Source organism: Nannospalax galili, unplaced genomic scaffold (genome assembly GCF_000622305.1).
Source record: "Nannospalax galili isolate Female #2095 unplaced genomic scaffold, S.galili_v1.0 scaffold543, whole genome shotgun sequence".
Taxonomy (NCBI): Eukaryota; Metazoa; Chordata; class Mammalia; order Rodentia; family Spalacidae; genus Nannospalax; species Nannospalax galili.
In genome coordinates this window covers 2050390-2075530 of record NW_008352270.1, presented here as the reverse complement: position 1 = coordinate 2075530, position 25141 = coordinate 2050390, and the positions used below count along the sequence as shown (strand labels likewise).

General features: G+C 39.6%; 1 protein-coding gene across 2 annotated transcripts in view; it reads left to right on the top strand.

The window, feature by feature from the left end:
- The window catches only part of Desi2 (desumoylating isopeptidase 2), a 47532-nt gene that overhangs the window by 7119 nt on the left and 15272 nt on the right, over positions 1-25141 (top strand). The window contains exon 1 of one of the 2 annotated variants that reach the window (XM_029554112.1): positions 18070-18133. The exons of the other annotated variant lie outside the window; for it this stretch is intronic. The gene's annotated coding sequence lies outside the window, so the exon portion shown is untranslated. Of the gene's footprint in view, positions 1-18069; positions 18134-25141 lie in introns of those variants that run through there. 2 annotated transcript variants of the gene reach the window in all.

Sequence of the window (25141 nt, the reverse complement as noted above, 5' to 3'; positions counted from 1 at the left end):
CAACCTTTTGTGTTTGGAAATTACTCAGATGTTAATTGGATGCAAGCATATAAAAGTGACTAAATCTGCAGAGATCTTGTGTTAGTTACTTTTCTCATAGCTGTTATAAAATTTCTAACAAAAGCAATTTAAGAAAGGATTTATTTTGGCTCACTGTTTGGGGGTATAGGTGAGGCATGATGATAGAAGTATGAGTGGCTGTGTACAGTGCATCCTCAGAAGAGAGCAATGAATGCTGGTGCTACACGCTCCTTAGGCAATCCAGGACCACTGCCCATATTCAGGATGACTCTTCAAGCCTCCTCACTTAAACCTCTTTGGAAATGCCCTTACAAATGGTGTAACCATCTGGGTTGAGTATCCCTTCCCTTTCGTTCTGCTCTCTTACAGCACTTGTGACCTTTCTCTTGGTCCAGCTGTTCTCAGTGCCTATAGCTTTCTTTGGTGGACATCCCATGGTCCTGGTATCTCCAGTATCCTGGGGGTGTCCTTTTTAACTTTAGCTCCACCTTCTCAGCTTCATACTGTGAATTCTCAGGCTCTCCTTGTCGAGAATCCAACCCTGGCACACATTGCCTGACCTCAGCGGCCTTCTAAAACCATGGTGCAAGCCTATGTGGTGCTCTAACTCTATAGTGTTTTGCGTGCTTGCAAAACCAATACCATATATGAATAATGATGCTAATTCTATTGCCAGCATGAGATGATGTCCGTTCTCCTCTACCACAGTGGTGGTTTCTGTGTACCTAGGCATTTGAGCCTGTGAAAATACTTCTGGGGGCGGTGGGGGGGGTGGGTCTTGCGTTTTGTGTTCTTGTTTAGAGAACCTCTTCATCATTCTCATTTCTGGCTCTCAGTTGGATTTAAGTTTTTTCACAAGTTGGACCCTTTAGTAGGTATTCTTTTGTCAGGGACTCTTATGTTGTCTTAGTGTGGAATATGAAGTTTCTCTCTAAAGGTACTAGTCTCTTAACAATTACAGCTTCTTTTTCAACACTTTTGCCTTTTGTACATGTTTTACATTGTATGATTTGGGGGGGGTGTCCCTGCCATAGCACTGGTGTGGAGGTCAGAGGACAACTATGTGAAATCAGTTCTTTACTACCCTTACATAGGTAACCATCTTGCTAGCTCCTTTTCTTTTTTTCTTTTCTTTTCTTTTCTTTTCTTTTCTTTTCTTTTCTTTTAAGATCTTTGTGTGTGTGTGTGTGTGTTTGAGACAGGATCTCCCTGTAGTCCCAGCTGGCCTGGAGCTTGCTATATAGACCATACTGGCTCACAAAGATCCACCTGCCTCTGCCTCCCAAGTGCTGGGATTAAACACGTGTACCACGATGCCTGGCGCTGTCTCCTTTTCTACATCTTTAAACTCACATTCCTTTCCTTACCAAACTACCTTTTTGATCTTACCACCCATGATCTTACCAAGAGCAGTGAGCAGTAACTAGACCAAAGCTTGGATGTTAGGCTGTCTTGAAATTCCTCTGCTGAACAGCTTAGTAGTTCATTACTCTTTAATTCAGTCTCACTCAAATTTTTAGAAAACAGACAGAGGGCAGCTAGATTCTTTGCCAGGATGTAACATAAATGGCCTCTAGCTTAGTTCTCAGTAGGGTCCTTGTTTCCCTCAGAAACCTCATGAGCTTGGCTCCCACTGTCTGCATTTCTTTTGGCATTCTACTCTAAACTCTAACCACCGAGGTAACTCAGTGGTTAAGAGCACTGACTGCTCTTACTTGCAGAGGACCTGGGTTCAGTTCCTAGCACCCACATGGCAGCTCACCACCTCATGTAACTCCAGTTCCAGGGGATCTGCCACCCTCTTCTGGCTTCCTCAAGTATCAGGCACATACGATGTATATAGATACATGCAGCCAAGGACTCATACATTTAAAATAAAAATAAATCGGGCTGGAGAGATGGCTCAGCGGGTAAGAACACTGGTTGTTCTTGCAGAAGACCCAGGTTTGAATCCCAGCACTTACATGGCAGCTAACAACTGTCTGTAACTCCAGTTCCAGGGGATCCGACAACCTCTCCTGTTTTACACAGGTATTGCACGACACCAGTGTGCTTACCTACATACAGGCAATGCACATATACACATAAAATAAAAATAAATAAAAATTTTAAAAAATAATAAAAATAAATCTAAAAAAAACCAAATTATGGTGTCATTACAATAGTGAATTCACAGTTATTGATTCTAATTTTATTATCACATTGTTTAAATTATTATATTCAGTATCTGGCTGGATCAGTTTCCCCTCATTAATTATGCTAAAGTGTTCTTGGCTCTATTTTGTATAAGTACTTTCTAAGGTTTAGAAAAGCAGTCCCTTTGTGTGTGTGTGTGTGTGTGTGTGTGTGTGTGTGTAAATATACACAACATAAAATTTACTATTTTAAATTTTTTAACTGTATAGATAATATTAAGCATATTCATTGTGTACCAGACCTCCAGAACTTTTTCATCTTGTAAAACTGAAACTGTTATCTATTCTGCTTCCTGTCACTGTAAATTTGCCTCCTTGTAAATGTTTGCTCTTTTGTGACTAGCTTACATTACTTAGCATGCTGTCCTCGGGGGCCATCCATGCTGTGAAATGTATGAGGATTTTCCTTTTGAAAGCTGAATGGTAATCATTGTTATGTATGTGCCACATATTGTCTGTCTGTATTTGTCAGTGGTTAATTCTGGCTTGGAGGCAATGGTTAGTAATGCTGTAATAAACATGAGTTTACAAATCTCTGATTTCCAGCTTTCAATTCTTTTGGATATATTCTCAGAAAGTCTATAGGTTTTGTTTTTTTAATTGGTGTATACTAAACCTATAAGCTTGAGAAGAATGGGCATCTTTTCCATCATTCTTTTTCCTCATTGACGAAAATTTGTTTTTGTTTTTGAATTTTTATCCAGAAAATACATGCAAATAGTTAAATAAGTTAATGCCAAGCTCCTCTGTTTGAGCCATCTGTTAATAGAATACAACAAACAGTAAGTAAAATGCTTGATATATGAATGGCAATGAGTGCTCAAGAGGAAAACAGCAGGGAAAGGAGAGGAAGGTTGAGCTGCTGCCTTTTATTTTTATTTATTTTTTAAAATTTATTTATTTTTATGTGTACGAGTGTATTGCCTGCATGTATGTGTGTAAAGTGCACCAAGTTGTGCGATGCCTGTGGAGGACAGAAGAAGGTGTCAGATCCCTGGAACTGGAGTTATGGACAGTTATTAGCTGTCATGTGGGTGCTAGGAATTGAACCCAGGTCCTCTGCAAGAGCAGTCAGTGTTCTTAACCACTAAGCCATCTCTCCAACCCTGGGCTGGTGCTTTTTAATTTATACTAGAGTTTAAATAGAGTGGTCAAGTGAGAACCTTATTAAGAAGCAGTTCTGAAAGATGGTAGTGTGCACTGTAGATGTCTAGAGAATGTTCCAGAGGGTAAGCAAGCACTGAGGCCCAAAGTCAAGTCACATGCTGCCTCCTAAGGAAATATATGGCAAGAAGTCAGTTTTGAGGGGATTTTCTGGTTTATATTCTCAAGTAGATCCATGAGGATCATTGAAAAAAGAACAAGCAGTCCAGAGAGAAGCAGTCAGGTAGACTAAACAAAGATGAAAAAGCACCATTGCCTCAAGAATGATGGTGGTGGCCGGTAAACAGCTGTTGAGTAGAGGATTAAAAGGATCAAGTGCTGGGCAAAAAAAGGGAAAACTCAGTCAAAGCCTGGACTGACTTTTAAGGGGATTTGTTTTGGAGGGTTGGTTGGTTTGTTTAAGTCTCTGGATTCTGCCCCTAGCACTATTTAAAAAAGTTTCTGTCTTACTCTCATACTCCTCTGAACTTTTGATTTCTTCACTGTTCTCTGTAACTCATAGCCAGTGACCCCCCCCCCAATTTTTTTTTAGTGTTCTATGTCCTAAACCATTACTGTAGCAGTTATATTTTAATTGCCAATTTTAACTATTTTTAGTTAAATACCAGTCTATGACTGGATGTAGTGGTGCACACCTTTAATCCCAGCACTTGGAAGGCTGAGGCACGCAGATCTCCCTGAGATAGAGGCCAGCCTGGTAGCATAATGAGTTCCAGGCCAGCTAGCGGTACAGGGAGACCCTGTCTCAAAAAAAAAAAAAAGTTATGTTGCTGTAGAAGTAGTTTTTAGATATATATGACTAATGTTTAAGTCAGTAGACTGTGTAAAGCAAATTGCTCCATAATATGAATGGGCTATACCCAGTCCATTGAAGGCCTTACCAAAAGTTATGCCTCAGATTTGCTGTTGCATCAGCTTTCCTGTCTGCAGCTTCCTATCTGGCCTTGGACTTGCTTGTCCCTGCAGTCCTGTGAGCCAGTTCTTTAAAAACAATCATCGTATTCCCCTCCTCATTTGGGATCAGATTCCACAGTCTTCCTTTTCCTTTAGTCATTCTCTAGCTACTATAGTTCAAACAACTCTGTCTACTCTACACCCCAGCAGCCAGATGTGGCAAAAGAAAAACACTTAGCTATACTGGCTGATCTCACACTGAAATTGTGACCACATATCCCAAGAGGGCCCTAAATGCTATCTGGCAGTGCTTCCTTAGTCCTCTGGTCAGTTGATTTTCCCACACTCTAAGACAGCTGCAGTATTTTATACCCTCCTCCCTACTCCTTATTCTCAGCTCACTTTCCAAGATGACATCACAGCTTATTTCACTGAAGTGGAGGGCATGGATGGAAGAGTTTTTTCCTCCTTTCACCACCATTGATCTGTTATAACCTCCCTTCCCTCCCCTTACAGAATGAATGAATGGTCTGTAACTCTACTAGAGTCAAACCTTTCACCGTGTTGTGCTAGAGCTCCCTCTCTTGCCTGCCAGTGCAAGCATGTCTCAGAATAGTCACCACTCTGCCTCACCACTTTTTCCTCTCTCTACTGTATCAACAAGCATATGCAGTTCAGAGACCTTTAAACTGAAAGGAATTTAACATTATTTACCATCCACTGCATTGTACCATGTTGTCAGGCTGGAGATTTGTCTCTTTTTTAAGATTTATTTTTATTTTTAATTGTATGTGCATATGTGTGTACCACATGCATGCAGGTGCCTGAAGAGGCCAAAAGAGGGAATCAGATCTCCTAGAGCAGGAGTTACATACAGGTTGTTGTTGGGTCTTCTGGAAGAAGTACATGGTTTTAACTGTTGAGCCATCTCTCTAGCCCTGGAGATTTGCTTTTAAATCAACTTTTTCAGACAGGGTCTCACTATCTAACCCTGGCTAGTCTGGAACTCACTATGTAGACTAGATTGGCCTCAAAATCTACCCATCTCTGCCTGCCTAGTGCTGGGATTACAAGCTTATGCCACCATGCATGACAGAACTATATTGCAAAGACTAATAAGAAAGAACATAATCTAACCTGTTTGTCTTTCATCTGTGGATACCAGTGGTGCAGCAGCATAGACTTTTAAGCTTCTCACACTGGAGTAACTGAGTGCAAAGTCCAGTTCTTAACTCTTTTTTTTCCCTCCCCAGAGCATGTTGCATGATTACTGCTTTAAAAAAGAGTTGTTGAGCTGAGCATGGTAATGCACATTTTTAATCCCAACACTTGGGAGGCAAAGGCAGGCGGATGTCTGTGAGTTCCAGGCCAGCTTAGGGCTACAGGGAGACCCTGTCTCAATTAAACAAAAAAGGGGGGGGGGTGTTGAAGCCAGGTGTCATGGTACCCTCAGGAGGCAGAGGCAGGTGGGTCTCTTGAAGTGGAGGCCAGCCAGGGCTATATTGTGCGACCTTGTGTCTAAAAAACCTTTTGTTGTGCTCATCTGATGTTCCTTTAGGAAGGTACGGGAAGGTAAAGCCAGAGGCATGTTGATGGAGCTCTGATGTCCCACCCTCTGGCTGGTGGCTTGCCCCTGGAGACCTGCTTCTCTCTGCTGCTCTGGGTCTCTGTGTCACCCAAGCTGTGCTCAAACACCTTTGATTTCAGCAAGCCACCTGCTGGCCTTCTAGGCACTTGAGTACACACCACCAGTGGCTTATCTGCTGTTCTGATGGGTTCCTTTTGTCAGATGGTTACTCAGAGCTCTCAACCATCTTCATTGATTTGGAGTAAGAGGCAGGACCTTAGAGGTGCAGAGGGAGCAGCAGGATACTCCATCTCCTCACTGGTTGAGCTTGCTCTCTAGTCTGTTACCAGAGGTGGTATGATACAATTCTTTTGTTTGGGGGATATAGCCTAGATCCAGGGCACATGGATTCGTATCCTTTCTTCTGCTTTATAGTTCTGTGACCTTGGGAAAGTTACTTCTCTGCCTCTGTTGCTCTAAAATAGGAATAGCGATAGTGCCATTTCATGAAGTTCTTGCAAGAATCAGGAGTCAGTTAAAATTCATTGAATGATAGCTGGTACATGATAAGCACTAGAATCTGTTGGCTGTTGTCACTGCTCTTTTAATTTGCAGTACTATATAAGCTGAGTGAGCTACTGTTTGCCTGCTTTGCAGTGTAGTAACTGCGATTTAGCTGGAGCTCAGTGAGGCTAGAGCCTCAGTGTAGAGCACTAGCATGTAGGAGGCCATAGGTCCAATCTCTCCTACTGCCAGAAAAACAATTTTGAAAGTGCTATTTAAATTTCTTCACTTTATTTAAAGAAATAGTACACTATAGCGAAAGAACATTGATACTCTAATTGAAACACTTGAAGTCTGATTGCTTCATTTTTGACACTAGCTTCAAAGTCTCCATTTTGTAATTAAGGTTAAGCGAACATTTTAATTTTTAAAAAATATTTCATTTATTGTTTTTTATTTTATGTATATGAGGGTTATGCCTGCATGGTGTCGTGCAGTGCCTGAGGAAGACAGAAGAGGCTGTCAGATCCCCTGGAACTGGAGTTACAGACAGTTGTTAGCTGCCATGTGGGTACTGAAACTCGAACCTGGGTCTTCTGCAAGAACAGTCAGTGTTCTTAACCGCTGAGCCATCTCTCCAGCCCTGAACATTTTAATTCTTATAATGATGTGGAAGTTGTTTTTTAAAAAAAGGAAAGAGTGCCAGGTGCGGTGGTGCACACCTTTAATCCCAGCACTCGGGAGGCAGAGGCAGGCAGATCTCTGTGAGTTCAAGGCCAGCCTGGTCTACATAGTGAGTTCCAGGACAGCTGGGGCTACAGTGAGACCTCTGCATCTGCTGTCATTAAAGGCGTGCACTACCACGCCCAGCAAGAGGAGAGAGTTTTTAAAAAATATATTTTTTTAAAAAGGGTGAGTTTGCTCTCCAAAACCCACAGTGGAAGGAGAGAACTGGATTTTGAAAATTGTCCTCTGATCTCTAAATGCACCATGGCACAAGTGCTCTTGCACTCATACATCATACATCAGCCCCTCTCCCTCCCTCTCTCTCCCTTCTGAAGGGCAGGGACTTAGCCAGAGTTTAGTTTGTAATATAATGTGATTAGAATTTCTAGTTTGTTGTCTAGCAATGTTAAAAGAACTACCATGAAAGATTTAGCATATTTATTGTCTCTAACAATTCTCAACAGTTACTGTCTCAACAGTGTGACCTGTTGTACACTTTGTAGTTTACCAAATAGTGTGGAAATTGTGTGGTTAAAATACACTTGCAAAAAGAACATACTTTCTAACTCTGTCCTTCAAATGGGAGTTTAGGCACAATCCTCAGAATAGTAGTTTGTACACTGCTGAATTAGTGGTAAAGTCGGTACATTGTATGATATTTAACCAGAAGTAAGTCATGGCAGTTTCTTTTTACTTAATGGTAGTGCTAAAGGGGCACATGATTTCACCTTTTAGGGAAAATGATGTATTAACCTCCACTGTACTCTGAGGTTAAGTTCAAGAGCATATAGAAAAATTGGGGCCCATGAGAAAGTAGAGGTATGTGACTGAAGGCTAATGACTGTGGGCTATATTGACAGCCAATCATTGGGTGAACTTGTATGAAAATCCCTAATATAATTTACATATTTCATATGGACTATTATCATTATGAAAGACAGAATAAGGGAAAGTACATTTTAGAAAAACATTTCTCAGATCAGTTCTTTATTTGTGCATGTTTCTATTTTTACACTTACTAAATTGTGATTGGTTTATATTCCTAATGAGTTATTATGGATAGAAAGTGAATTAATCATCTTTCTGTCTCATGAACACAGTCCTTAATATAACATAGGAGATATGCATATATTTTGTTAAATCAAAGTTGCTTTCTTTATAACTTTGCAGGTAGGTATGCGTTTAAAGTAAGGTATAAGGCCAAGTGTGGTGGCTCACACTTGTAATCCCAGTAGTTGAGAGCCTAAGGCTCACCCACGAATTAGAGGCTAACCTAGGTTATATTCTGAGTTCAGAAGTAAACTGGGCTATAGAGTTGAGACTCTATCTTAAAAACAAAAACAAAACAAGAAAACAAAAAACCCCACAGTGTAGCATAAAGGTTAAACTGAGGTTCAATTTAGTGGTTCCTTCTAGAATAGTATTTCTCGATTTTACCTTGAATTAACTAAGAAATACATCTTATATAACATCACTGTACATGTCTGTAGTTATTAAAAACATATATTTGGGAAGCACCTTGTTATTTGTCCCCCAGTTCTAGGATGTTTCATTCATTAAAAATAGTGCTGGTGGGGGTTGGAAAGATGGCTCAGCAGTTAAGAGCACTGGCTGCTCATGCAGAGACCTGGGTTTGGCTCCTAGCACCCACATGATGGCTAACAGCTGTCCATAACTTCAGTTCCAGAGGACCCAATACCTTCTTCTGGCATTGCATGCACGGGTGCATTTACATACATGCAGGCTAAACACTCATACACATAAAAATAAATAAAAATTTAAAAATTAAAATAATGCTGGTACATACAACCCACTAAAATAATTCAGGATCTACTAAGAACTTTCAACTTTCAGTTTAAAAGATACTTCAAAGAAGGTAGGCTCCATGAAACAGGGAGTGGGTTGTATGGCACTATAATTATATGTTGTTAGTGCTTGGCACACAATAGGGGTGGAGGTATAGTTTGGAGTATAGAGCTAGTGTTTAGCAGGTAAAAAAAGGCCCTGTGTTGAACTCCCTGCACCAGAAAAAAAGAATGGGGCAAGGGAAAAATATTACCTGTATGCTACATTTTATCTCATTACTGTTTTAGTGGTGGATTAAGTATATATAATACAATGTACTAAACAGTAAGGAAGATACAGAATTTAAATAAGACCGATTCTGGGGCTGGAGAGATGGGTCCATGGTTAAGAACACTGGTGGTTCTTGCAGAAGACCCAGGTTTGAATTCCAGCACCCACATGGCAGCTAACAACTGTCCATAACTCCAGTCCCAGGGGATCCAACAGCCTCTTCTGACCTCCTCGGGCACTGCGTGACACGGGTGCACTTACCTACATGCAGGCAATACACGCATACACAAAAAATAAAAATAATTAAAAAAAAAGACCAATTCTAGCCTCACAAAGTTAAATGTATAGTACAAGAGGATAGTCAAGTACAAGATGACCTTAAAAGAAATTGCAGAGCTGGGCGTGGTGGTGCACGCCTGTAATCCCAGCAGTGGGAGGCAGAGGCAGGCAGATCTCTGTGAGTTCAAGGCTAGCCTGGTCTACAAAGCGAGTTCCAGGGCACCTGGGGCTACAGGGAAACCCTGTCTCAAAAAGACCAAAAAAAAAAAGAAAAAAAAAAAAAGAAATTGCATTTCTTGGGGCCGGAGAAATGACTCAGCTGTTCAGAGTACTGGCTGCTCTTGCAGAGGACCAGGGTTTGATTCCCAGCACCCACATGATGGCTAACAACCATCTGTAATTCCAGTTCCAGGGGAATCTGGTGGCCACTTCTGACCTCCACGGGCATTGCACAACACGGGTGTTCTTACATACATGCAGGCAATACACTCACATAAAATAAAAATAATAAAATGCCGGGCTTGGTGACACACGCCTTTAATCCCAGCACTTGGGAGGCAGAGGCAGGTGGATCTCTGTGAGTTCAAGGCCAGACTTGAACTAGTGAGTTCTAGGACAGCTGGGGCTACAGAGAAACCCTGTCTCAGAAAGACCAAAAAAATAATAACGATGATGATAATAATAAATAAAATTAAAAAAAATAAACTACAGTTCTTACCAAAATATTAGACACCAGTCATACACAAAGTAAAAGACTGAGAAGAGAGATTTGCAAAGGGCTTCTTACTAGAAAATGTGGTATTAGGACCAAGAATTGATAATACACTCCCTCGTAAGACTTTTAAAAATCTGCTTCTTTAAACAATTCTGTGTAGCTTGTGGTGGATCCTAAAATTCAGATTTTATGTCAATAATTATTTTAAAAATTAATTTGCCTCATGAAAGAGGAAGAAATTTAGCTCTGTACAAAATCCATAGCACCATGCTTCCTTAATTTTAGGCTGCTGTGTAAATGCGGTATGTCATTTTGCATGCTTCCATTCATGAGTTCAGGACAGTACTTAGGAACTTGAAGAATTTTCAAATACAGTTCCTAAAAATAATCTTCAAATCTGTTATCAGACATAAGAATGAGTAAAAGCTGAATAAATGTGCCAAAGCAGATGTAGATTGGGACCATGACAAGTTAGGAAATATGGCACCCTCGCTTTAGTGTTATGCATGTGTTTGACTATATTCTCAAAGGTAGAAAAAAGAAAAACTTTAGTGTAGAGCCTTTGATAACATTGAAAAGCTACTAACTAAAAAGTTACTAGGAAATCTTTTATAATTAGTAACATAGTACTTTTTGGTACTGACATTAGTAATAGTATAATGAAAATTATTTTATTTTCTCTGAGTGATGCACTGATTAATTTTCAGTCATATTTTCTGGCAATGAAAAGATGAAACATTTTCTTAAACGTTCTAACCGTGAAATAGGATCTTTATGGTGTATTCTTTTTTGGAAAAAATTTTATATTTTATTTTATATGCATGAGTATATTTCCTGTGTTGCATGTAAGTGCACCTGTGTCATGCAGTACCTGTGGAGGTCAGAATTGGGTGTCAGATCCCCTGGAACTGGAGTTACAGACAGTTGTTAGCTGCCATGTGGGTGTTGGGAACTGAACCCAGGTCCTCTGCAAGAGCAGCCAGTGCCCTTGACTGCTGAGCCATCTCTCTGGACCGGTATTCTTGTAGGATGAAAACAGCTTAATAGATATAGCCTTGGATATTTATGATTTTATTTCAAAAGATAAACACCATTCTAGTAAATGCATTCAGTGAGTTCTTACTGGGCTCTGCTTTATGACTAGTTTGATGACAAAGTACTATATTTAGCTTTTTAAATTGTATTCATTTATTTCATTGAATTTATGTGATTTTCTTTTACAAAAACTTTATTGAGAATTTCATACTAAGGTGTTAGGTGTTTTGATCAAATCTATGCCCACTCCCTCCCTTCCAATTCCTCCCATATCTCCCCATCACATTTTTTCTGATAACTTCATGTACTCTTTCTTCTTCTTCTTTATTTATTTATTTTTTTTATGGGGCTTTTGGCTATTCTATCATTCCCCCTTCTGAAGAGGGGGGAGATAAAAGTCTTTTAAGGATTAGATAAAAGCTCCCAAATATCTTTAACTTTTTTGGCCTTTGGAATGGAGTAGGTTGCTAAGAGGCCCAAGGACATTATGTGATTTTCAAACAATGTAGTTTGATGGTATTTAGATCGCTTTTCCTCTTCATACCCCCCTCCACTGCCCCCTGCCCAATTTAATGTTCTCTCATATATATATAGTATGGCCTATCTCAGAGTTTTGATTTGTGCCCCCAAATGCCCTTTAGTGCAGGTTCATCTACTGGGCCTGAGACTGTTTCTAAAATTATTTTTGAGACAGTCTTACCATGTAGCCCTGGCTAGTGGCCTGATGCTAGTTGTGTAGACCAGACTAGACTCCAACTCATAGAGATCCACCTGCCTCCTGGGATTAAAGGCCCTATTACACTTGGCTTGAACATAGCAGTTTAATGTAGTGTGCCATTGAGTAGCCTTTGCTATGAGATTATTTTGGACTCAACCCACTGTCACCAAAAAAACTTTATAAGCTAGTGTAATGGTGTGATCAACAAGGACAGTTTATGGGAGATAGTACTTGGTAATTAGTCTATAATCTCCATTATTCATAGTTTATTTGAGGCTTTTTAATTTAATAATTGAAATGCCTTCTATTCCCTGAGCTCTTTTATTTGAGAAGCAAGTCACACACCCCACTCAACAGCTAACAAACACTAGCTCTAGTTTTGGAGAGGAACTGCTGTACTTTGTACTTATTCAGATTACTCAACACTACCTTATACAGAAGTTGATCCAGAGTCCTAAGGGGCTATATTAAATATTTCAAGTTCCAGATTGGAGAAATAAATAGCATTTGTCATTGTTGCCTTCAAACAGGAAGCATAAGGTTTTATTAGATTGATAAGGCAGGGGCTGGAGAACAGGCTCAGCAGTTCTAACAATTGTCCTTAACTCTATTTCCAGGGGATCTGATGCCCTGTGACCTCTGAGGGCATTGCAGGGTGCACTTAACGTGCATGCAGGCAATACATTCATACACATAAAATAAAAACAATATAAAAATGTATTTTTAAAAAATATATAAAGCAAATAATGATATGACAGTAACAGCAGAGTTCATTCACTTGTGTATACAGTGGTTTAAAATAGTGAATGGGCCAGGTGTGGTGGCGCACGTCTTTAATCCCAGCACTCGGGAGGCAGAGGCAGGCAGATCTCTGTGAGTTCAAGGCCAGCCTGGTCTACATAGTGAGTTCCAGGACAGCTGGGGCTACAGGGAGACCCTGTCTCAAAAAGACCAAAAACAAACAAACAAACAAATAGTGAATAGAAGTATTTGGGCCAATTTTTACATTGAGGCAAAATTGAACCCAAAGTAATTGTTCTTATTTATTTATTAACTTCCCACATATTTTTCCATTGTTTCCTTCTCTTCTGTTAATACTTAGGAATGCTTTTTAAAAGTTTTCTGACTGGAGTGATTGAATGATATCAGAGCAGGTTAGATACATTAACCACCCTGTCTTAAGCACGGTCCTCAAACCAAAGTGAGATGTGGGTCTCCAGCCCTCTCAATACCCTCACAAAGACTGCCTGTAAAACACTGCCTTAGTTCACGAGACCTTGTACTCAAACCCAGTACTTCTCAAGAATATAAATAATTCTTGTAGGAGTCTTGAAGTAGAGTCAAATTAGCTCTGCCATTGTTTGCTGTTCAATTAAGTGAGTCACCACCCTTAATTTGACTTTAGCTCCCAAAGATTCATAAAAATTCTGAGAATTCAGACTCACAGCTAACCAGAACTATCTACTTGTTTACACACACATACAGCCTTTCCTGATATATTGAACAAAAACATAGGGAAAGGTCTTGTTTTTCAATAGACACATCCATTTGGTACTTTTTTTCCCCCTTCTCAGTATAGAGGATGGGGAGCCATGGCCTTGGACATACCACACTAGCATTCTATCACTGAGCTACATCCTTAGTCCTTATTTTTTGTGGTGGTTGTTTCTGTTTGTTTGTGACTGACTGTGATTTTCATGGCCTTGAACTCACTTCTTGGGTGTTGGTATTACAGGCTCATGCTAAGGTTGCATTTACTACTTCTAACACTTAGCTTTCCTGTGGATCATACACTCTTAGTAAGTACACATGTTGATTCTTTTATCTCTCACAACAGTCCCCTGAAGTGGATTCTATTTATCTTCCCATCGTGTGCATATGGCCATCAAGGGACAGAGAAGTTAGACATTCCCCAATTTGAATTAGTAAACAGTGAAACCAGAATTTATACTAAAGTATGAATTCTAACTCTAGGATTTTGAATTAACTTTACATACCTTTTTTTGAGATAGAGTACCTTAAAAAATTACCAAGTGTGCCTGGCATGGTGGCACACGCCTTTAGTCCCAGCACTCAGGAGGTAGAGGCAAACGGATCTCTAGGAGATAGAGGCCAGTCTGTCCTACATAGTGAGTTCTAGGTTAGCTGGGGCTACGGGGAGAGCCTGTCTCAAAAAAAAAAAAAAAAATTATCAAATGCCTGAACAAACCAAGGCCAAACAGCCATATCATCACTGAATCCAGTGTCTTTTATTTTTAAAATATTTTATTTATTATTTTTATTTTATATGTATGCATGTATTGTCTGCATGTAAGTAAGTGCACCCGTGTCATGCAATGCCCGAGGAGGACAGAAGAGACTGCCAAATCCCATGGAACTGGAGTTACCAACAGTTGTTAGCTGCCACTAAGGTGCTGGGATTTGAACCTGGGCCTTCTGCAAGAATAGCCAGTGTTCTTAACTGCTGAGCCATCTCTCCAGACCCTCCAGTGCCTTTTATGCTGTAGTTAAAATGCTTAGATTTGTGTTAGTTGTAATATTTGGATTTTTTTTGGGGGGGGGGTCTTTTTGAGACAGAGTCTTCCTGTAGCTCCAGCTGTCCTGGAACTCACTATGTAGACCAGGCTGGCATTGACCTCACAGAGATCCACCTGCCTCTGCCTCCCAAGTACTGGGATTAAAGGCATGTGCCACCATACCCAGCTGGATATAATTTTAAAAAATATTTTATTACTTTTGTTTTATGCATATGAGTGTTTTGCCTGCCTGTATGTGTTAACTGAGTCATACAATGCCCTCAGAGGTCAGAAGAGGGCATCGAACTGAACTTAGGTCTTCTTCAAGAGAGCAGCCAATGTTCTTAACCACTGAGCCATCTCTCCAGCCCTTGGGTAATTTTTACTCTGTGAATAATACAAATACAGTAGAAGAATTCCCTTGTGATCTAAACTGAAATAGAGGAAGACTGAGCCTTCCAACGACCCCCAGGGGAACAGATCCCTAGATTAAGCTGATCAAAAGTAGTTGACATGGGATGTTGTGGTAATGCCTCTGTTTTGTGGTTTCAGAGACACTACTTTATGGCTGGTTCGCTCTTTCTTTGTGGTATGTTAAGAAGGGTTTGAGAATAGCCAAATTGTTAAGGTTCAGACGAATAGCCAGACTGTTAAGTTTCAAGCAAATATCTTTTTCTCCACAGCTCCTGAGGGTTATGTGGTTGCAGCACTAAGGAAGCTTCAATGGAGCTGACTTCAGTGGACCTGCTCCCAGGGTTCTGCATCATTCTTCCCTTTCTGTGATGAACTTTCTCTGCAGGACTTTGCCCCTAGTGTCATATATAATACTTCATCCCACCTCTGGCAGTTGTCTCTGAGCAAAACTCGAGTTTACTAAACATGAGCTGTGTTCTTACACTTGGACCACACTCTGAAAATAAATGTGATTTTTCTCCTGGTTCACATAAAAAGCCAGCTGCTAAGACTTTGTTTGGCTAAAATATCCTGGATAATCCTTTTTTTCCCCCAAATATGTATGTTTAAACTTTTGGCATCTGCTACTATTTAGACAACAAAATCAATAAAGACATATCCAACCCAAATTAACAGGAATCTTGCTAACATCCAGTCATAATCTAGTTCAGCAGCTTGTTTTGTTTGTTTTTCATTGATACATGTTCTTGGCTGTGATTTGATTTTGCATATTTATACTATTTTCTGTTAGAAAAAATTGTTTGTAGTTTATAAAATGGAATCAAACAGATACATTTTACTTGGTATTTTACAAAAGCATGAATTTCCATATTACAAGTTTGAGAAGCCTTGTGAGCTAGCTTTGTAGAGAGATTTTGCTTAAGATGCTATGTGAAATTAGTTTTGAAGGTAGCAAAATAATGTTTTAAAAATGACAAGAGAACTATGGTTCAGTTTGGAAAGGGCTTGCCACACAAGCATGGCACTTGAGTTTGGATCGCTAGTATATTATAAGCCAGGTGTGCATCTGCATCCCCAGCTCCAGGGGTAGGGGGTATTGAGACGAGTGGAGCTCTGGAAGCTCACTGGCTGGCCAGCCTAGCCAAATCCATGAGCTCCCAGGTTCAGTGAGAGATTCTGGGGTTTTTTTTTGTTTTGGTTTTGGTTTTGGTTTTTTGGGGTTTTTTTTTTGGTCTTTTTGAGTTTTTGAGACAGGGTCTCCCTATAGCCCCAGCTGTCCTGGAACTCACTATGTAGACCACAGAGATCCACCTGCCTCTGCCTCCTGAGTGTTGGGATTAAAGGCATGCACCACTACGCCCAGCACTTAAATATTATTTTAAACGATCTCTGTGAGTTCGAGGCCAGCCTGGTCTACATAGTGAATTCTAGGACACCTGGGGCTACTGGGAGACCCTGTCTCAAAAAAGACCAGAAAAACAAAACAAAACCCTGACCATCATCTTCTGACCTCTAGACGCACATACTGTGCTCATATACCACACATACATCACCACCACCACAATACAATAAAGAAAAATAATGAAACAGCTAGGCATGAGGTACATACCTGTAATCCTAAATTAAAGAAGTTTAAGGCCAGCCTGGATTCCATAGCAAAGACCTCAGCTCAAAAAAAAAAAAAAAAACAATGAAAAAAGTGATAACAAGGAATGGAAACCAAGTTAGGAAGGTGAGCTTGGAAAACACTAATTTTACAAATCTTACTATGAAAGGATAGCAGTTACTTCAGCTTGAATAATTAACAAAAGTAAATCATTATCATAGGACAATTTCATAGCTGAAACCATTCAGTAAAAGGCTCCCTCCTCCTAGCTTTTTGTTTGTTTACAGTTATCTCATTCAATCTGAAAACAGGACCTCATCCGTATTGCCTACATAGCCTTGGCAGGACTTTGAGGCAGAATGGCTAGATAAGGCATTCTGACCTTGAATTAAAAGCATGTCTTCCCTAGGCAGCCTGCCATTTTATAAAGATTGAGCCTTCCAGGCGTTTTCTCTAATAATAGCTCTAGGAAGCCCAGACGGAGCAGAAACATTTGGAGAGCATCTCTCTCTGTCCAAGTCTCCATGGAAGGGCTTGCTCTCCTCTGACTACTCAGGGAAAAAAAAAATACAAAGGAAAAACATGTGTTCATTCATTTTGCAATGAAAAGTCTAAAGATTTCTTTAGAAATGTGCTGCTGTTCATGTATAAAGAGGTGGCTGACTGTTATACATATTTAGAGTTCTTTTTTCTTGCTATTGTTGAACTATTTTTTATATCCTGTTTTCCTTATAACTAAAAGCATACATTTAGAAGGCAGCTAGTTAGAATTAGAAATGCAGTCTGTTCTGCTGAAGACAACACATACTTAAGTCATAAAACATGGAGAAATCAAGTGGTTACTGGCTATGTAGTACACCTAATTATATGTGCTATACTTGCATGAAACCAGTAGTACTATGTTTGTTTATACCAGCATCTCCACAAACATGAGTAATGCATTGCACCTTAATTTGGCTACAGGCAATAGGAATTTTCAGCTCTGTTATCTTATGGGATCATCACATGTGAAGAAGGCGTTTGCTTGCTAAAGCATCCTTATGTGGCACATGGCTGTTCACCCTGTAGTAAAGTTTTTTTTAAAAAAAAAATATTTTTATTTATTGTTTTCATTTTTTATGTATGAGTGTATTGCCTGCACCTGTTATGCAGTGCCGTGGAGGTTAGAAGAGAGCTTCAAATTCCCCTGGAACTGAAGTTAAGGATGGTTCATAGCCACCATATGGGTGCTGGGAATTGAACCTGGGTCCTCTGCAAGAGCAGCCAGTACTCTTAACTGCTGAGCCATCTCTCCAGCCCCTGTAGTAAAGTTTTTATTGGACCATACCTCATAATAAGACCAAGGGAATGAAAATTTATTTCTTCATAAATTTTTGGTTCTTATTTTGCTAGCAAAGAGAAAAACTGCAATGCCAAATTTCTTTTTTTTTTTTTTTCAATGTGTATTATTATACTTGAAAGAAAATTTACCACTGGGGGACTCAAGGCATATATAAAATAGTTTTAGTCAAAACAAATAGCTATAGTTTACCATTTATGAACCAGCATGCTCAATCAGATGTGCTGTCACATGTCTGTAATCTCATTACTCAGGGGCTGAAATCAGGAAGATTGTGAGTTCTCGGACAGCCTGGGTTACGTCGTAGCAAGATCCTGTCTCCAAAAATGTGCTTGTGCATGCATTCTGATGCCATTTGTTACAAGTTAGTAAAGAGCCTTTATTTTATTTTTATTTTTTTATTTTTGGTCTTTTTGAGACAGGGTCTCCCTGTAGTCCCAGCTGACCTGGAACTCACTATATAGACCAGGCTGGCCTTGAACTCAAAGAGATTTGCCTGCCTCTTCCTCTCAAGTGCTGGGACTGAAGGCGTGCGCTACCACGCGCAGCAAGTAGATCCTTGATTAATACACTAAGAACTTAAGGAAATTTTCATTGCTACAAGGAGAAAACCCATACCCATCAGCAGTTATTCCTCATGCTTCCCCAGACTGCCAAGTCACAAGTAGTTTCTGCGTAGACTTAAATACTCTGGACATTTCGTAGAGTCATGCAGGTTATTTCTTATTATTGCAAGCAGCAGATCAGCAATAGCAATATTAATTTCTACCTGGCACACAGTATTGAAGCAGAGCCCTAAAAAAGATGCTAGCAATAGAAAGTATACTTAAACTGCTTAGTTCTGTCCAAAGGAATATCTTGGCTTAAAAAAAAATGGCCTGATTGTCCAGCTTTCCATTGGAAAGCAGTACTGCCACTTGCAGAGATATCGGGGCTTCATTTTCCATTGTACTGCCTCAGCAATTCTTCAGCCACTTGATATAAGTTAGATGTCATTGTTGTGAGAGCCTACGTTCTAACTAGATTTGGGGATGGTACATGTCTCTCCTTAAACTTCTTCTCATTTTATGGAAAAATGTGTCAAAACATAGCCATTTGCTGTTTTAGAACATAAAGACTCGAATGCTTTGGTGTTTACTGTGCAGTGCCACGTTACAGTTATACCTGAATAAAAACAGCATGACTCTTAGCATCTATTTTTTAAATATTTTATTTATTATTTTTATGTGTATGCGTGTATTGTCTGCATGTACGTAAGTACACTCAAGTCGTGCAGTGCCCATGGAGGTCAAAAGAGGCCATTGGATCCCCTGGAACTGGAGTTAGGGACTGTTGTTAGCTGCCATGTAAGTGCTGGGATTTGAACCTGGGTCTTCTGCAAGAACAGTCAATGTTCTTAACCTCTGACCATCTCTTAGCATCTGTTTTAATCCAAGAGTAGACTTGAACTGCTGAGAACCTGTTCCTTCAGATTTCTCTCAGAACTTTGCTCCCTAGCAAGGAGCTTGCTCTTTCTTTTATTGAAGCAGTATATCTAGCATGAAATGGGCAAGTAAAAGTCAGACCCTTATTTTATCAGAGAAGAATTTTACCCTTTCTGATCCCTACTGACCTAGACTAGCACATGCATAACCTTACAAACAGATGTTATCAATTTAATCCCATCTGTTTGCCATGCAAATGAATGATCTCATATCTTCATGGTTTCTAACAACACTTTCTTGAAACACACACACACACACACACACACACACACACACACATTCATACATTGTTTTAGGTTAAAGACAAGGAAAGGTCATGAGGGATTTAAGGCTATATTTCTAGGTCACAAGAGGCATACATAGCTCAGTGTGCTTGTCCACATTGTAAACAAGCTAAGGTAAGATTTAACTTTTTGGTTGTAAGGTTAGGTAAAAGCCATTTGTCCAGAGTATGTCCATATTGTAAAAGGCATTCCTATAGAATGCAAGGAAATCTCAGAGTGAAGTAGTATAGCCCACAGGTGCCATATTTGTTCTGAGCATGGAGTCCCTGAGATAGAAGAAAATATTTCACTAGTGAAAAGAGAATAATTTGATGAGCACATTCCCAATTTCACTCTCGTGTCAGGAGTCACCATTTTAGTATAATCTTTTACAAAATCATTTCCCTTTTTTAAAATATTTTAAGTTCCTGTTGTAGAAATTTATTTTTTTAATATTTTTATTTTATGTGTCTGAGTGTATTGCCTCCATGTGTATAAGTATATCCATGTCGCACAGTGCCCGTGGAGGTTAGAAGGTGGCATTGGATCCCCTGGAACTGGAGTTACAGATGGTTGTTAGCCACCATGTGGGTGCTGGGAATCGAACCTGGGTCCTCTGCAAGAACAGCCAGTGCTAGTGCTCTTAACCACTGAGCCATCTTTCCAGCCCCAGTAATTTATTACAAAGTATTCACCTAAAAGAGAAGTTATAATTAATATTGAACATTAAATGGAAATATTCAATTTATGAATTGTTAAAACCTTTTTGAATAATGAATATATGTATCTCTTAGGAAAATAGTCTGTATTTTGGAAGGGAAGTACGCATGAAAAAAAGAAGAGTCTACTTTAAAACAGAGCTGTCTGTGCCCAGAACAAGAAAGAGCCCATTGGTACTAGGGAACCAGCAGCACACAGACCAAATTGTTGACTGTAAACTATATAAACAATAGGATTTCTCAACTGGGAAAAGCCTAGCAGAGTTTTATGCAGATAAGCATAATACTTTGTGGTATTTCTGCTTTTTTTTTTTTTTAATATGAAAAAGGAAAGACTAGTAAGAAACTTGGAAGGCCATTTCTTCTGTTGCAAAGAGGCAAAGAACTAATTCTCTTTAACCTTCACCTTTCCCCCACCGTGCCCTTTTGGTTTTGTTTTTCCAGCAGAGTCTTGAACTCCTAATCCCAGTCTTTCTGGCTAGTCTCCTGAGTGCTAGGATTATAGTATGTGCCACTATTTCCCTACTTTTTAACTTTTAAATTTTCAGAAGGGTTGAAAGAGTATAGTCCATATATTCTTTGCCAGTTTTTAGCATTTGCCATATTTATTTTCTCATGCACTCTCTTATATACTCCTGTTTTCAGTCATAGGAAGTAAACCACAAACAGAGCAATTCATATCTAAATACTTCAGCGTGTAAGGTTTAAGAAGACACTTTCTACCTAATCAGCATACCTTTATCTTACACAGGAAATTGTTAATATTTTTATTCATATTTCCCCATCTGTCCTATTTTTTAGCTTTTGTATTTTTAATATAAGATTCAGTTAAAGCTCATTCATTGCATTTAGTTGTCCTAAAAATAGTCATTTGCCTTTCTTGTCACTGACATTCTTAAAAGACTAGGTTACTTTTGTTGTCTTTTTGATACAGGGTCTCCCTTATAGCCCCAGCTGGCCTGGAACTCACTATGTGCATTTTAATCCAGGTGGTGGGATTAAAGGCATGTGCCACTATGCCCAGACTAAGGTTGCTTTTCTTGTAGAATGTCCCAGTGTGTTCAGGCTTAAGTGATTTTTTTTTCTTCATGATCATATTCTTTTTTTTTTTTTAAACACATTTCTCAAGAAAGCTCAAAAGAATTATATGGTCTTTGCACTTTTATCAGCTGTGGACTCTCATGACAGTTTGGTCATTAGAATAAGGTGATAGTTGCCATACTTTTCCGTTGCAAAGGTATCTTTTCTCCTTGTAATTTATGGGAAGATGGGAGAAGGAATACTGTGAGGCCATGTGAATATCAATTTCCACCAAGGGAGAACTTTCTTCCAGTGATGTCTATCCAGTTGTTGCGTGACTCAAGTGAGGGCTGCAAACGGGATTACTCTATTTGCATCTACATTTTACTGACTAATTTTCTTCTGTGAAAAAGAGCTATGGGGCTAGAGAGATGGCTCAGTGGTTAAGATTACTTGCTACACTTCAAGTGGACCTGGGTTCAGTTCCCAGCCACTCACATGGTAGCTCACAACCACCTGTAACCTAGTTCCAGGGGATCCAGTGCTGCCTTCTGGGTCTGGTCTCCAGGCATGCACATGGTACTCATAGATACATGCAGACTAACAACACATTAAAAAATAAGCCTTTTTCTTTTTTTTTATTGTTATAGAGTCACACATTATCTTTTTATTCAATACTCTGTACATTATTATGAGGTTTTGATGTTTAAATTTTCCCTGAGTTGGCCAATAGAAGCTCCTGGTCAGCTTTTGTATCATTTTGACATGTCTACAGAAGACAGTCCTCCACTGAGGATACTTCATCTTAATGAGTTTTTGAGTTCACAGTGGTGAAAAGCAATTCAGTAGAAACTACATTTGAAATTTTGAGTTTTGATTTTAACATGTTGGGCCAAAGTTCCCAGTAAGCCATCCAAATGAGAAATAGCCAGCCCATTAGAGTTGCTAAGCCATGACAATCTGGAGGTACTCACTGTATTTTTAATTTATCAGAAGCTTGGTTATCTGTAATATTTTACTTTAAAATACTTTAGGACATTTTTCTAGTTGATAATGCCACTCAGAAACAGTCCTGAAATACAGTTAAAAGTGAAAGAATTGCCAGGCGTGGTGGCGTGCACTGGAAAGAATCCTCTTAAAGTCCACTCTTAGTCCTGTGTCCCCTCAAAATTATTAAAAATTGATGTATTTCAGACCTTGTTTGTTTTTGAGCAGAGCCTGATATATCTTAGGCTGACCTCAAACTCACTAAATAGCTGAAGCTGACCTCAAACTGATCCTTCTGCCTTCGCTTCCCCAGTGCTGGGATGACAGGTGTATGGCACCTTGCCCGGTTTTGTCGAGCTAGGAACTGAACCAGGGCTTTGCTAGGCAAGCATTCTACCGACTGAGCTACTTCCCCAGCGCTTTAGTTGCAGTTGTGGATCGTGCTACAGATAATATAACTTGGTTTTTTCACTTTATAGGACTTTTTAATGTCCATATAAGTTACATCATTCTTTTAGTAATTGTATGGTAATTTATAATACAGGCTTTCATAATTATTCATCTGACACTTGTTATTTCTAGTTTTTCAGTATTTTGGACAACTACAATTAATAGAAAAGAGGACATAGGTCATTATAATTAGTCCATGTTGATGACTACTAATTGTTTCTGTAGTTGCTCACATGTCTTTGATATTTATTTTAGTGGAGCTTTTATTTACAGGTATACTGGGCTGTCTTGAACTTTTTATGTCTGGACTCTTAAGGGTAGATATATTTGAGTAAATGCTTTGCAGAGTTCCTTACTGTGTGTACTTATACTCCCCTCCTTCAGAGTCATCCTGATTCAGTAAAATGTATCCCTCCTCTTCTGAACTTGCCTTCCAGCTCCTGGTTGTCTGAGATTGGAGTTCAGTAGATTTGAATAGAGAAGGATACTCAGAGTCTCATACTCTGAGTTATGTATAGTCCATATTTTTCTCCCGATATGTTTTATCTTTTTATATTATTATGTAAGTATACACAATAAGAAGTTGACCTTTAAAAATTCTTTTATTATATTTATTATTTATTTGTGTGTCTGTGTGCCATGGCACACTTGTGGAAGTCAAAGAACAACTTGCAGGAGTTGGTTCTCCCCTTCTGCCATCTGTGTCCTGGGGATCAGACTCAGCAGCAAGCACCTTTACCCACTGAGCCATCTCACTGGCCCAAAACTGAACACTTTTATGTTGTTTATCTGTGACTTTTTCCTTCTGTAAGTTCAAGGTGTTTTGCTTTACTTAGGTTCACTTTTCTCACCTGAAAAATATTTTTTAAAGACAGGCTTTTGTTATGTAGCTACCGCTGATCTCAGATTTGTTATGTAGCCCAGGCTGACTTTAAACTCATGATTCTCCAGTTCAGCGACCTTAGAACTGAGATTGTAGACATGCATCATCATTCTTGATTCTTCTAATCTTTTTTATTTTATGAGATTATTTTTAGACAGAATTTTATTTACATAGAATTTATTTTTACTTGTCTGTTTTTGCCAACAAAATATATTACTACTATATTAGTAATTTATCCTGTTAAAAGTGTTTTTTTGTTTGAGTTTTCTTTTTTAAATTAGGTTAGCATATGAAGTAATAGGTTTCATCATGGCATCTTCGCACATATGTGTTGTACTTGCTTCTCATGTGTTCCCTTCCCCACTGCTCTCACCACTGGTTACTTTCTTTCCTTTTTTTTTTGGAGACAGGGTTTATGATGTCACCCTGATGGGGGCTTGAATTCACCATCCTTCTGCCTCAGCCTCACAAGTACTGGGATCAAAGGCACTCGCCACCATACCTGGCCTAATAATTTGTCCTTTGTTACTAATTTTAAATACTACCTTTGCTGTGTGCCAATTTTTGGTATATACAAACATCTGTTTCAGGCCAAGAACCTGGAGGCAGGAATTGGAGGACAGGCTATGGAGGAACACTGTTTACTGGCTTGCTCCCCTGGCCCTGCTCAGCCTGCTTTCTTACGCAACACAAGCCCACCTGCCTAGGTGTGACACCACCCACAGTGGCCTGGGCCCTCCCATATCACTCAACAATCAAGAAAATGCCCCACGGACATGGGGACATGGCCACAGGCCAGTCAAATGAAGGAAATTCCCCAATTGAGGCTCCCTCAACCCAGGTGTGTCAAGTTGACACTAAAGTTATCCAGCACACCTCCTTTGGATTTAGCCCTGTCCAGACCACCCCTTTCATAGCTGTTCCCTGTGGTTTCACATCATATTACTTATGTACAGCTCCTTTTCCCTTCCATATCCTTAAAAATTCTTTTTTTCCCCTCCCCCACCCCATCAAGTCTTTCTGCAGAAATCTCATTTGTTCCTGTAGACCCATTTCAGATACTACTCCTGGGAAGTTTTTCTTCACGATGATTGGAGGAAGGTTGTTCCTGCCTTCCTCAGTGTTCCTTCGTCATTCATACTGTTTGTTCCTATTTTCAAACTTTAGCCTGAATTAAAATAAACAAGCCATAAATGTTCAAAAATAATAAAGTATCCCTGCCTTCAGAGAGCTCACCAAAGTATAAAAGAAAAAGTGCTAGGTCGATTAGTTCCCAGGGACTACGAGCATCTCGCAAAACGTCCTGCAAAGGTGGTGGGTCGTCTGACCTCTTGATCAAGGAGGCCAAGGAGACCCTACCAGATGGACTTGAACCAGTGTCCAGTCTATGAAGAGGAGGGTCAACACGGAGGAATCATTTTCTCTATGCTTCCAAGAGAAGCCAACAATGGCCGAGCAGGACCTTTGATAGATGGAACTGGTAAAAGAAAGGAGCCAGGGGCTCCTCCCAAGCCCATGGGACCCCTGAGGAACAGATCCTCAAACGACCTCAAGAGTAAAAACAAA